Genomic DNA, 14,784 nt, shown 5'->3' with positions numbered 1-14,784 from the left:
ATAATTCTGTTTGGAACAAGTAAATGATACCTCCTAAGCACCGAACAGTTAGAGATTATACACAGAACATGCAACAACTGCTTTTAAACACACTGTACAATCAGCGCCGGTTATACCATTCTGAGCTGTCAAGCAGCTTTCGGCACGTCTCTGAGCCTCATAACCCGCTTTGTTTTCAGGGGGCAGCCTTTATAGATATTGCGGTTCTTTAAGTCTGTGCGCGGTGTTTAAAAAAGTAAGAAAGCTCGTACTAATCTGCTATAGCATCTACTTATGCGGGATACCACAATCTCTAGTCTATGACACGTACAAACAGCTTAGTTAAAGTGAGTGAACTTGTGTGTGTGTGTCTGTGGTTGTGTAGTACAGAGAGAGAGAGCGTCACAACTAGATATGACGTCACAAAGACCGCTCCTCCCCCGAAAGCCCCTTTCCTTAAAACAGGAACGCCTGCTGGTAAATTTAACCAAACAGTGAGTGGCACCGCGATTACATCCCTGATTGGGGGGTCTTAGGAATTCCTTGCCTTTGGTGAATGATTTTTAACTTCTCATCCTTGACACATGGAAGCACGTGGTGAGACCAGTTTTTTTTTTCCATTATGCTGTTTAGAATTCTTGTTACCGCTTCGGTTTCGATGACATTTGCGCTGCTATGATTTAACGATGTTTTCCATAAAGACTACATGATGGCTTGATATTATCTCTCCTTTCGAGTGGCCCGCATGTCTGGGAGGTTCTCTGTGGTAGCTTAATCAGGTGCGTTGCCCATTACAGCACCTCCAGTCACAGTCTGACTCAGTTCTGAGCTTCATCGCGACACGATCTTAACTCCGCTAAGCGAAGTCTCAGTCTGCTTATATGAAAGACTCATTTCAGAATACGACATGGGTCATGGTTGGCATTTACTTTTTCGCTCACTTGCGGTGTTTCTCCAGACGGCCGCATATCGGTTTAGTGGAAACAGCGTAAAAGTGAAATCGTGTAAACTCAACCAGTTACCTAATAAAGGGCATTTTCTTATTAATTACGTAGGTGATCCAAAGCTGATCAGGAACTGACAGACACGCTACAAGTTTAACTGACATTCCTTCTTCCAGATTTCCGTGACTTGCAGTGGCAGTGGCTGGGTGTTTTAACTGAAGAGCTGAGCTTTGACTTTGGTGATCGCGTTTTGAATCTTGATCCTCGTTGCTGTCTGAATGGAGTTTACAAGTTCTTTTCATACTGGTGTAGATTTTCCTTCCTGCAGTAAAGGATTCCCAAAGTTGTGCTGGTTAGGTCGAATGTTGATTCCAAATTGCTCTGTGTGTGAGTGTCCACTGCACCCTGTCCAAAATTGTTTGCTACAAGAATTGCCTGTGACGTCCTGCAATGCAAAAATGGAAGGAGCGGGTTTAAGTACATTATGTTCTGGTAGTTCTGGTTTGTGGTTACTTTGATGATATCGCAGTGCACCAGGGGGTAGCACTGCTGCCTCATGGGTCCAATGCCATGGGTTTGTGTTGGGGATTGCTTGTTGTCTCGTTCATATGCGTTCTTATCCCACATACTCAAACTGGCACCTTGTCTAGGGCTGTTTACTGTCTTGGACCCAAGTGCTGCTGGGATAGGCTCCAGCCCCCTGTGACCCTGTAACTCCAGGTTTGAGAGTGTTATGTTATCAGACCCTAACTGGTTTAAGCTGGTTCAAAAAAAAAAAAAATGGATGGAAGGATCACTAGTAAACTTTAAGGGTTTTGCTGAGGTTGGGTTTTTATGTTAAGCCTTTATTATATTTTATATTTGTATTTATATATTTCATATATTTTTTTATATTTGTATTTTATATATTTTATTAATTTTTTTTCCAAACATGGTGGACTCAAATGTCTTGGATGCCACATTAACATGCTTAATTTACGTTGAAACAAGCCAAAGAATTGAGTTACTTCAAATAAAGGCAAATACCTCTATGAGGATTGTTGCCATTATCCTAGTCCTTAAGTTGATTTTATTAAAAAAAGATCATGTAATAATGCTAAAAAAATAACATTATTTAACTAAAATGGACATTTTTTATCTTTAATATTCACATATATGTCCACCTGTCTTATGTGCACACTGCTGATATCGGATTTTGGATACCAGGTTGCCAATGCCCCCACTTTGGTTATCTTTGGATTCTTCCATTCAGGATAAATGCATTTGGGTGGGCTGCCATTCTGAAGTTATTTCTCAGAACTGTATCAATAGTTTTTTGGCTACTTTTCTTAGTGAAACATATTACATTTGAATGATGAGTGTGCAAGGTCACATGTTTTGGGAATGTTCTACAATCAAATCCATTTTGGATAAAAATGTTTGCATTCCTCTCTGATAGCCTTAGATCTAAAATGACTGCAAATGTTCTAAGAGTCATATGTCATTTTGTAAACTGCTCAATCCAGACCAGGGTCGCATGATGATAGTGGGGTGGTGGGCTGGAGTCTATCAAGTAGTAAACTGTCAACTGTCAGACAGTGTTCTCAAGCCATGAAGAAGGCTAAGAGAATGTTAGGTGCAGAGTCCAAGTCCAAGGAGGCTCTGCTGAAGCTTTATAACATACTGGTGAGACTTCATCTGGAGTATGGTGTGTAGTTCTGGTCTCCAGGCTGCAAAAAAAGACATAGCAGTGCTAGAAAAAGTCCAGAGAAGAACGACTAGGATGATACCAGGACTACAGGTGATGAGTTATGAGGAAAGATTAAAAGAGTGGAGCCTTTTGTGTTTAAGCAAAAGAAGATTAAGAGGAGACCTGATTGAAGTCTTTAAAATTATGAAGGGAATTAGTCTAGTGGATTGAGACGGCGACTTTAAAATTAGTTTGACAAGGACACAGGGGACACCATTGGAAAATTGTTAAGTGTAAATCTTGCACAAACATTAGGAAGTTTTTTTTCACATAGAGAACCACAGACACTTGGAATAAGCTACCAAGTAGTGTGGTAGACAGCAAGACTTTAGAGACCTTCAGAAACTCAACTTGATTTTGTTTTGGAATATTTAGGTGGATAGGACGGGCCAGCTTTATTGGGCTGAATGGCCTGTTCTCATCCTGATTGTGCTAATGTTCTAAAGTACTGGCACAGAGCACAAGGCAGGAGGAAACCCTGGATAGGGCGCCAGTTTATTACAAGACACACACACTCGCGCCCACACACACACACATCAAGCACACACTAGGGCCAATTTAACATCTCCAATTCACATACATGAGATGTCTTTGGTGAAAATTCTATTATAGTATCCTATTATTCAGTAGAAGTGTGTTGAGAAACAGTGCTGGGGCCCTTTCATACCTGCGGCAACTTGACTTTATAGCACCTCTCTGACACTGTGACTGCTCTTTGTATCTTTGTCCTTTTTGTAAATAATTCTGGCGTATATCTGAGGGAGTTGTTTTGTAGTCAAGTCAGACGTTTTCTTCTTTATGATAATTCTTGAGTGCATTTGAGGGGGGTTGTTGTTGTTTCGTACAGCATTTCAAAAAGCTTCTGTAAAAAAGCTAAATTTCCCTTTTGGGGCAAATAAAGTTCTATCTATCTATCTATCTATCTATCTATCTATCTATCTATCTATCTATCTATCTATCTATCTATCTATCTATCTATCTATCTATCATTATCCCATTATCCTGCCTACTATACTAAATCTATCTATCTATCTATCTATCTATCTATCTATCTATCTATCTATCTATCTATCTATCTATCTATCTATCTATCTATCTATCTATCTATCTATCTATCTATCTATCTATCTATCTATCTATCTATCGTTATCCTGCCTACTATACTAAATCTATCTATCTATCTATCTATCTATCTATCTATCTATCTATCTATCTATCTATCTATCTATCTATCTATCTATCTATCATTATCCCATTATCCTGCCTACTATACTAAATCTATCTATCTATCTATCTATCTATCTATCTATCTATCTATCTATCTATCTATCTATCTATCTATCTATCTATCTATCTATCTATCTATCTATCTATCTATCTATCTATCTATCTATCATTATCCCATTATCCTGCCTACTATACTAAATCTATCTATCTATCTATCTATCTATCTATCTATCTATCTATCTATCTATCTATCTATCTATCTATCTATCTATCTATCTATCATTATCCTGCCTACTATACTAAATCTATCTATCTATCTATCTATCTATCTATCTATCTATCTATCTATCTATCTATCTATCTATCTATCTATCGTTATCCTGCCTACTATACTAAATCTATCTATCTATCTATCTATCTATCTATCTATCTATCTATCTATCTATCTATCTATCTATCTATCTATCTATCATTATCCCATTATCCTGCCTACTATACTAAATCTATCTATCTATCTATCTATCTATCTATCTATCTATCTATCTATCTATCTATCTATCTATCTATCTATCTATCTATCTATCATTATCCCATTATCCTGCCTACTATACTAAATCTATCTATCTATCTATCTATCTATCTATCTATCTATCTATCTATCTATCTATCTATCTATCTATCTATCTATCTATCTATCGTTATCCTGCCTACTATACTAAATCTATCTATCTATCTATCTATCTATCTATCTATCTATCTATCTATCTATCTATCTATCTATCTATCTATCTATCTATCTATCTATCTATCTATCGTTATCCTGCCTACTATACTAAATCTATCTATCTATCTATCTATCTATCTATCTATCTATCTATCTATCTATCTATCTATCTATCTATCTATCTATCTATCTATCTATCTATCTATCTATCTATCTATCTATCTATCATTATCCTGCCTACTATACTAAATCTATCTATCTATCTATCTATCTATCTATCTATCTATCTATCTATCTATCTATCTATCTATCTATCTATCTATCTATCATTATCCTGCCTACTATACTAAATCTGTCTATCTATCTATCTATCTATCTATCTATCTATCTATCTATCTATCTATCTATCTATCTATCTATCTATCTATCATGAGCCTGCCTATGATACTAAATCTATCTATCTATCTATCTATCTATCTATCTATCTATCTATCTATCTATCTATCTATCTATCTATCTATCTATCTATCTATCTATCTATCTATCTATCTATCTATCTATCTATCATTATCCTTCCTACTATACTAAATCTATCTATCTATCTATCTATCTATCTATCTATCTATCTATCTATCTATCTATCTATCTATCTATCTATCTATCTATCTATCTATCTATCTATCTATCTATCTATCTATCTATCTATCTATCTATCTATCTACACTTAACTGATTATTACTTAATGCAGCCGTCTTGCAAACCTGCTTATGCAGGGCAGGGTTGTTGGGGAAGCTGAAGCCAAACCCAACAAGCATCTGACACAAGGCAGGAATAAGCCTTGGATGTGGCAGCTGTCCATTGCACGGTGATCACACACACACCCAACCACACACACACACTCTAGGGCTAACTTAGCATCACCAATCCACCTAACCGGCATGTCTTTGGACTGCGGGAGGAGAGCAGAGGGCCTGGAGAAGCCTACATGGACACGGGGAGAACATGCAATCTGCACATAGGGAACACACTCAGGTCTCCTTACATTTCCATTTACTTGCTTAGCAGACGCTCTTATCTAAGGTGACTTATAAATGAGGTCAACATAATCATAACAGTAAACATCATTCAGGGGGACTGTCTGGGAACAAGCATTACAGGACAAAGTGACAAAATCGATTGCCACAAGCGAAGAGCTCAGAACAAAACCCAAGTGAGTTACAATTCCTAAATTATAAAAACCTAACAACTAATACATTACTCCGTGCCACCCGCCATTACTTCATGTACACAGAAATAGTTCTAAATGTGAAATAATTAATCTAATATCTGAAAAATCTTGCAGTGGTTTTCATTAATATTTAATTGACAAACATTACATGATGCCTCTTTATCTTGTTTTTTCAAACTATTTATTCATTAGATGTGGTATCTTTTTGCAGCACCTAATCTAAAGTTGAAGCATCCATTGTAAAGACTTGAATAGGTTTATTAATGAAAATTTATTCTAGAGTGTCATCTAAGCCAGTGTTTCTCAACCTTACTGGTGTTGTGACCCATATTCTCTCATTCCGTGACCCACCGCCATTATAAATGAAAACAACTCGTGAGTCCCTGACAGAAGCCCTCAACTCAGAAGTGGGTTGCGCCCCCTGCGGTTCAGAAACACTGAACCCGTCTTCTGCTTCTCAGAGATGTTCTCTGTTACCTCAAATTGGCAAGTTCTCTTTAAAACTCTCTGCTGAGAATCTGTCCAGAATTTAACTTCATTAACGTAATTGTAAACAAAGCATGTCGGGCCCATGCTGAAGCTTTTCTTTGTTGTTTTATTCTTTAACAAGGAGCACTTGCTTTCTTGTCATGAGCTGGGAGGTGATTGAGTGTTGTGTTCTGTTTAATGGAGTGTGTCAGGAAAGTATTATTGCACTTGCTCTGTATTTTCAGTAAATTGGATTGCATGTCATTACCACATTTTGCTTTGTAATCAGTGACATACTAATTATAAAAAAGAAATGTTGTGATGGGTGGTGCTACCACCTTATGAATGTTGTGTCAGCTGTTTAAATTGACATGGTCTGGCGGTGAGATCCGCAACAGCAATCAACAAGTATGATATTCCCAATGACTGAAAGTCACATAATGTGACATTGGCTTTAACTATTGTGGAGGATGGCCGGGGTTCTTGTCTGGCTGGGACACCTCCATGCTGGAAGGACCGGGGGAGCAAGCGTGGCCAGAATGTTACCTCCCCCGGAACGCTAGATGGCAGCCCCCCTGGGTTTCAGTGGTGCCTCGGACTCCCGCAGGGCTTCATGGGAGAGGGAGTTTGGTGCTGCCCTGTTGGGAGTCCGAGTGCTGCAGCTGAGATAGGAGGTGCTGAGCCCTGGAGAGCAGCTATTCCACCACACTTGGAAGTAGGTCAACGAGCAGCTGGAGCACCTCTGGGTGACCTATATAAGGGGCCAGCAAGTAGTATTCCAGGAGCCAGAGTTAGGAGGATGATGACGATGATGATGATGATGATGATGATGAAGAGGAGGAGGAGGAGGAGGAGGAGAAGTAGAGGACAAAGGTGAACTGTGAGATATAAGAAAGAAAAGAGAGTAAAGAAGGTGTGTGTTTGGGCTGTTGGGGACACTGTAAATAAAAATCACATATGCGTTAGTACTGGTGTCATTTGCGTCTGTCTGTGATCCGGGCTGGAATGTTCACGCCATCTATATTGAGAATTTGAGGCTTCCCTAAATAGCCGGCATGGATAAAACAGCTTCTTTTGGCGGACATTTCCAATGCTTTAAAGTGCTCTCGAGCTCAGTTTTGGAACTATATAAAGTTTATGTGCACCTCACAATGCACAGAACACTGTCCTGTTTAGATCTTTAATTTAATAAATTAATGAATTCATTAATTAATAAATGGAAATAAATGTCTGAGGACCGAGCTGTGAAGATGTTTAGTGCTTAAATTTACTCGCTTCTACTAAAAGAAAAACCGAATTGTGTGAAATTAGTGAATACGCTCGCCACGTTATTAGTTTTGTTAGATCCCCTAACTGACTCAAGGAAACGCTGGCACTGGCAGCACATTTTTGTTGATCGACGTCAACACTGATTTCCAGGAAAGGCTCTGAGTTAATTAGCAGGCAGTCGTGCCTTCTATTAAGTGCTTTAAGTTTCCTGGATGAGAACACTGAGTTCAAGTCACAGAAGCCAGGGGTAGCACTAAAAGACACGGACTCCGTGTGTAGATGGGGGAAAACACAGAAAACAGGGTGAGCGTGTGAAGTTTGTACGAAAAGTTGGGCCCCTCAGCTCTCAGTGCTGGGCCTGCTGCTCTTTTTAATTGATGCAACTGATCTAGATAAGTGCATGACTAACAAGACAGATAAGTGTGCAATAGATACTAATAAAATAAAATAAAATGGTAAATGCCTTACAGTCAGCAGAATCATTCAAAAATCCACATAGCAATGGAAAATATTTCAGATCTCACCATGGTGGGTTTGCTGCGGTGGGCTGGCGCCCTGCTGGGGGTTTGCTTCCTGCTTTGCGCCCTGTGTTGGCTGGGATTGGCTCCAGCAGGCCCCCGTGACCCTGTAGTTAGGATATAGTGAGTTGGATAATGGATGGATGGATGGATGGATGGTGGGTTTGAAACTTGAAAGTCCACAACATGAGAAGGACCAAGGAGTCATAGTGAACTTGTCACTTTCCACATCCAGGTAGGAGTGATTAGCAAGACTAATATTAGGCTAGGTTAAGGACCATGGAGTACAAGCCATAGGAGGTTTGTTTTAAGCTATGCAACACAGTAGTTAAGTCTCATCTGGGAAGTTGTGTGCAGTTTTGGTCTCCAGCTGCCCCATAAGAGCCTGATTAGGAAAATGGATGGATAACCACATATACAAAAAATGGAGAAAGTTCAGAGAACAACTAAAATTGTACTAAGAGTGAGCTAGTGATATAACATGTAGTTGATGATTTGCAATATTACACCTTAAATTGATAAGGTCTCAAGCAGTGCACAAAATATTCTATGGTAATTAAGGGTGTCCTGTTACTGTTCGTTTGCTGGATCTTAAATTTTTTTCTCTGGCACTGTGAAATATAAAATAAATACTGTATGGATAATTATATGAGTTAGGATGCTTATTATAATTAGATAAATCATGTCATTTGTGGATATGCACTCTGCAAATGAAAATCAAGTCACATTGCACTACCAACCATTAATCACAGTACATGCAGGACTACAGTGGATTCAGAAAAGTATTCAGACCCCATTACTCTCTACACATTTTACTCAGTCACAGATTTAATTTTAAATGGGTATCTATCTATCTATCTATCTATCTATCTATCTATCTATCTATCTATCTATCTATCTATCTATCTATCTATCTATCTATCTATCTATCTATCTATCTATCTATTGTGATGGAAATAGTGAGCCCCAAGCCCAACACGAACACACAAGCAAAGTCCTGGGTTCAAATAAAGGTTGGTTTATTAACCAGACTCCTCAAACAAGTCACAAAAAGTACAAAAACACAAGTTTCTCTCTCCACAATTCAATTGTTCCCCACAATTTCTCTCACCACCGCACTGCCCTCCTCCAGTCGAGTGTCGCCCTTCTTCCTCCCAGCTCGGTAAATGAGAGGTAGGTCAGTGGAATGGTGAGGATGCAGGGAGTAGGGTTGGCAAAGATGGATGAGTTTAAATACTTGGGGTCAACAGTACAGAGTAATGGGGATTGTGGAAGAGAAGTGAAAAAGAGAGTGCAGGCAGGGTGGAATGGGTGGAGAAGAGTGTCAGGAGTGATTTGTGACAGACGGGTATCAGCAAGAGTGAAAGGGAAGGTCTACAGGACGGTAGTGAGACCAGCTATGTTATATGGGTTGGAGATGGTGGCACTGACCAGAAAGCAGGAGACAGAGCTGGAGGTGGCAGAGTTAAAGATGCTAAGATTTGCATTGGGTGTGATGAGGATGGACAGGATTAGAAATGAGGACATTAGAGGGTCAGCTCAGGTTGGACAGTTGGGAGACAAGTCAGAGAGGCGAGATTGCGTTGGTTTGGACATGTGCAGAGGAGAGATGCTGAGTATATTGGGAAAAGGATGTTAAAGATAGAGCTGCCAGGTAAGAGGAAAAGAGGAAGGCCTAAGAGAAGGTTTATGGATGTGGTGAGAGAGGACATGCAAATGATAAGTGTAACAGAACAAGATGGTAAGTACTACAGCTGCTACTTCACATACTCCTATCACTCCTACTATAACCATTACTCCTGTCAATACTACTAGTTTATCTACAGTTGTAACCATGACTACTTAATTTTTTTAATGCTATTTTTACTACTTGTATTTTATGTCCAGTAAATCCTATTACTTTTTCTGCCATATCATTTAACACTGTAGTATATTCCTACATTTGCTATTTTAGTATTAATGTATCAAAAACTACTACTATCATTGAGACTTCTTTAATTGCTACTGCTGTTGATATTACTATTGTATGTGACAAAACTATTGACTGCTCATATTAGTACTACAAGTTTTAGTACTGTTATACCGTATACATCTACAACTTTTAAAGGTATTACTTGTACAGCTAGTTTATGTGCTGACATTGTTAATAATATTACATCTTCTACTTTTAATACTACTATTACTATTACTACTTTTATTACTACTGTAGGTACTACCACTACTACTAATATCGCTAGATCTCTTACTACTACTACTTTTAATATTACTACTATTATTCCTACTTCTAATTTTAATGCTGCTATACCTGGTAGTAGTAATTTATATATTATTATTACTGCTGCTAGAATAAATACTGCCATTACTAATACTATCAATGCTTTTGATTTTACTGTTATTACTGCTGCTGCTACCACTGGTTTCAATAACTACAACCACCACATTTAGCTTTGTTATTTCTATAACTATTACTATTATTAATTCTATTTATTATTGCTGTTACTTTTAGCAATTTATAACAGCAACAAATATCTATTGTGACTACTACATTGAATACTAAAATTTATATCAATGCTACTTTTAGTACTGGTTTAAGTACTACTATTACTACTGATGCTTCTTTTAGCCCTGCTATTACCACTTTTGTTGTCACTGCTGGTGTTTTACTACTGCTGTGACATTCAGTACTAATAGTATTATTACTTCTAGTGTTAATGCTGCTATAATCTGTACTAATTTACCTTTTAATACCACTATTACTACTTTTACCAGTTTTACAACTGGGGTAACAACAATTACTATCACCGCTACTTTTACTTGTACTGCTAGAAATATTTTACTACTTCAAACTAATTTAAAGCTAGAGTAATAATTATTACTAACACTAGTTTTACTTTTACTGGTATAAGTACTACTTTTAATACTACTATTACTACTAAAGCTACTTTGGGCACTGCTGTTACTACTTCTGTTATCACTACTTCTACCTCAACTACTTTCGGTACATTTAATACTAAAAGTATTAGTGCTTCTCATTTTAAAGCTGACTTTACTTTTACCACTAAGACTACTTTTAGTATTGCTGATACTTTTACTAATGCTTGTACTACCACTGAAGTTTTGGTTGTTGTTACTGGTAGTGATAATATTGCTGTAATCATCCATACTTTTGCTAGTATCTCATAAGGGCAGCACGGTGGCACAGTGGGTAGCGCTGCTGCCTTGCAGTTGGGAGTCCTGGGGACCTGGGTTCGCTTCCTGGGTCCTCTCTGCGTGGAGTTTGCATGTTCTCCCTGTGTCTGCGTGGGTTTCCTCCGGGTGCCCCGGTTTCCTTCCAAAGACATGCAGGTTAGGTGGACTGGCGATTCTAAATTGGCCCTAGTGTGTGTTTGTGTGTATCCTGAGGTGGGTTGGCACCCTGCCCGGGATTGGTTCCTGCCCTGTGTTGGCTGGGATTGGCTCCAGCAGACACCCGTGACCCTGTGTTCAGATTCAGCGGGTTGGAAAATGTATTTGTACGTTTATTTCTATGACTATTATTAATGCTACTACTGCTATTACAAATATAACTATCATAACTATTATTATTATTATTATTATTATTATTATTATTATTATTATTTTAATTACTTTTAAAACTACAACTGCTTTTGCTATGACTGGTAGTGGTAGTTTTGGTACTGCTGTAACCATTAGTATTATTACTTTTATTTGTTAATGTGTAATGTGTATCTTTTTGTTGGGCACTAGTTGCAGGAAGATGCCTTTTTGTTTTCATTTATGTCCCGTTTTCTATAATAATTTGCAGAATTTTAGAAATGTGTTTTAATGTAATATATTTATTTGCTCAGTTACAACAAGGAATGTGATGTTTAACTGATGAAGGACAGGTGATTGTGTTGTGGGTTGTGATGCAGTCAGAAGGTCCTGAGAGGTGTCTTGGGTCGCACTGCCTTGGTGCAAAACAGAGGGGCTGTGCGGGTTCAGGTTAAGGAGATCAGTGGGTAGGCAGCAGGTGGTCATCCATCCCAGAGTGTGTATGTGTCTTACAATGTCTCTCATTCACTATGCTGTAAACTGAGTGATAATTATATGAAGAATTTTAGATATATAAAAAATATGCAGAAATCTTCTGGTCTCCTTGTAGCCTTTTATATTTGTCTGTGTGTTTCTGTATCTGTCTCATTTATGCATGTCAACGTTGTTATCTCCTCAGCCTTCAGAGCTCTCTTATCATCTGTCTAAATTTGCTATCTGTATTTGTACATCATTGTGCATATGCTCACAATGCCTGCTTTTATTTTTATTATTAACTGACTCTTTCTGTTTCAGTGTAATGCTGTGTTCCTTTATAATTATCTTCATTTTGCAAGCATTTACAAGTTTTTTTTTCCCCAGGCCTGTAATGGCTGTAGTCTTAGAGCCTAATCTACAGTCACTGTTCAATTACATTCAGTCACTTACACAATTTCCCGGTCTTTGTTTTATTTATTTATTTATTTACTTTTTTAATGGCAATAGTTAATTGAAACTTTATTAGTTCCAAAGCTATGCATTAAAGCAGGGATAAGCAATGTTGGTCCTGGATGGCCACAATGGCTGCAGGTTTTTATTTCAGTCCCATTTCTTGAAAAGAAGTCAGTCATTGATGGTGAAGAACTTATTGCTCAAGCAACATTTTTATGCTTCATTTACGTTGTCTTGCTTGTTAAGATTTCCCACCAATAATTGCTTATTTTAGTCTTATAAAGCTGCATTCACTGTTTTTAACTGCTCCTTATTAGCAAAAAGATGCAAATGACAAAGAAGCAAGCAATTCTCCATCTAACGTGTCTCCATTTACACCTGCATGTATTCATCATGAGCTGTCAGGTTTAATGAAGGAAATGGAAGAAGATAAAGAGAAAGACTGAGAATTATTAGGACAGAAAAGGAAAAAAATCTGCAAAATAAGAATGACCTGTCATGGCAAAATGAAAAAACTAACAAGACTTGTTATTGGCAAGAATTGATTTTATAATTAAGCAACTGGGTTGGAACACAAACCTGCAGTCACTGCGGCCCTTCAGGACCAATGTTGCTCACCACTGCTTTAAAGAAAACTTATATAATATGGCAATCAAACATAAGTTTCAGTAAAACAAAACTCATACAGTCGATCCTTCGTATTAGAAAAACCTCACTAAAACCCCACTCTCATCCACAACGCACAGCTAATCTCTCTATATATATTTAAAATCTAACATCTGTCTGTCTGTCTGTCTGTCTGTCTGTCTGTCTGTGTGTCCGCTTTTCATGAGAGAACTACTTAACGTATTTACATCGGGTTTTTTTCTATAATTTGCTTGAACATTCCGTCGATTTTTGCGACTTTCTCATCGTGCTAAGTATCATAGTTCGATTGCAGTACTGATTTATTCGCGCAAATCCGAGAGAGACTCATCGGGCTGTAGGGCTCTCTTCACTCATGCGTCTGCCTCGGGGCGTAACATTAACTCTGCTTAGTTAGCAAACGAGAGAACTACTTAACAGATTTAGATCTTTTTTTTTCTATAATTTGCTTGAATATTCCCGTTGATTTTGCGACTTCTCTCATTGTGTTAAGAATCATAGGAGTGATATATTTGCGCTACTCCGAGACAGAGGCTGTGGGCCGAGGGGAGGGGAAAGAGTGACGTCAGGAGTAGAGAGCTGGGTGGGAACCTCCTCACTGTCCTGTTTCACTGATATGTGGGCGAAGCTGAGGGGGATGGCTAGTCTTCATAAATAATTTTAATCACAAAAGCACCAGAGGTATGCACTTCTCATCATAGCGCTCCTCTTTAACTGTCAGAGCGCGAGACGCACGCAAAGTCAAAACTAAGTATCATAGTTTGCTTGTGGTACCGATTTGTTTGCGTGAATCCGAGAGAGATGCAGTGGGCAGAGGCCCTCCTCACTCATGTGCCAGCCTCGGGGCGTATCTTACATCCGCTTAGCTAGCGAACGAGAGAACTACTTAACGGATTAAGATTGTTTGCTTGAACATTCTGGATGATTTTGCAACTTCTCTCATTGCGCTAAGAATCATAGTTGGTTTGCAGGAGCGATATATTCGCATGAATCCGAGACATAGGCTGCAAGCCGAAGGGAAGGGGAACCATGACATCAGGAGTAGGGAGCCGGGCAGGACCCTCCTCGCTGTCCTGTTTCACTTCTATGATGGGCGAAGCCACAGAGGACAGCAGGCAGGAGCTCAACAAATGTATTTTAGAATACGATTAATGCAGTCTTGCCAAATTCTAAAGAAGCTCTGCACAATTCCATATAAGGAAAATTAGACTTTTTCTAGTTTCAGGGAGTATAAAGTCCAATTTTCCTACTGAGTTACAGAGGGTCCATTCAGATTTTTCCAACTGAGCAGAATTGGTCGATACACTAAAAATGTAATGAAATTAAAAACAGCCATTTTATTACCAAATATTCTAAACTCATCTGAAATAAGTCCAAAAACTGCTGGAAGAGGATTTGCAATGATCGTACATCCTATACTATCTGATGGTTAAGAAAAGATCCCAAAACATATTCTCAAGTGAGCCTGGAGCTACCTGCAATCATTTACAATTAGATTTTAGTCCCTGATATAGTTTAAACAAGTAACCCTGCGATTCGCCAGCGAATCGAAAATCCTAGAATGGCAATCAGTTTCTGTTCCGTCCGAT

General features: G+C 38.4%; 1 protein-coding gene across 3 annotated transcripts in view; it reads left to right on the top strand.

Annotated features, from left to right (window-relative positions):
- The first annotated feature begins 429 nt into the window (after positions 1-429).
- LOC114662951 (colony stimulating factor 2 receptor subunit beta) overlaps positions 430-14,784 on the top strand; it is a 76,390-nt gene continuing 62,035 nt past the window's right edge. For 2 of the 3 annotated variants that reach the window (XM_051934454.1, XM_051934453.1), the window contains exon 1: positions 430-576. The gene's annotated coding sequence lies outside the window, so the exon portion shown is untranslated. The remainder of the gene's footprint in view (positions 577-14,784) is intronic. The other variant, XM_028816698.2, reaches the window with a different exon arrangement.

Source organism: Erpetoichthys calabaricus, chromosome 12 (genome assembly GCF_900747795.2).
Source record: "Erpetoichthys calabaricus chromosome 12, fErpCal1.3, whole genome shotgun sequence".
NCBI classification, from domain to species: Eukaryota; Metazoa; Chordata; class Cladistia; order Polypteriformes; family Polypteridae; genus Erpetoichthys; species Erpetoichthys calabaricus.
Note: the sequence above shows the minus strand (reverse complement) of the source record. Positions and strands in the feature narration are given on the sequence as shown.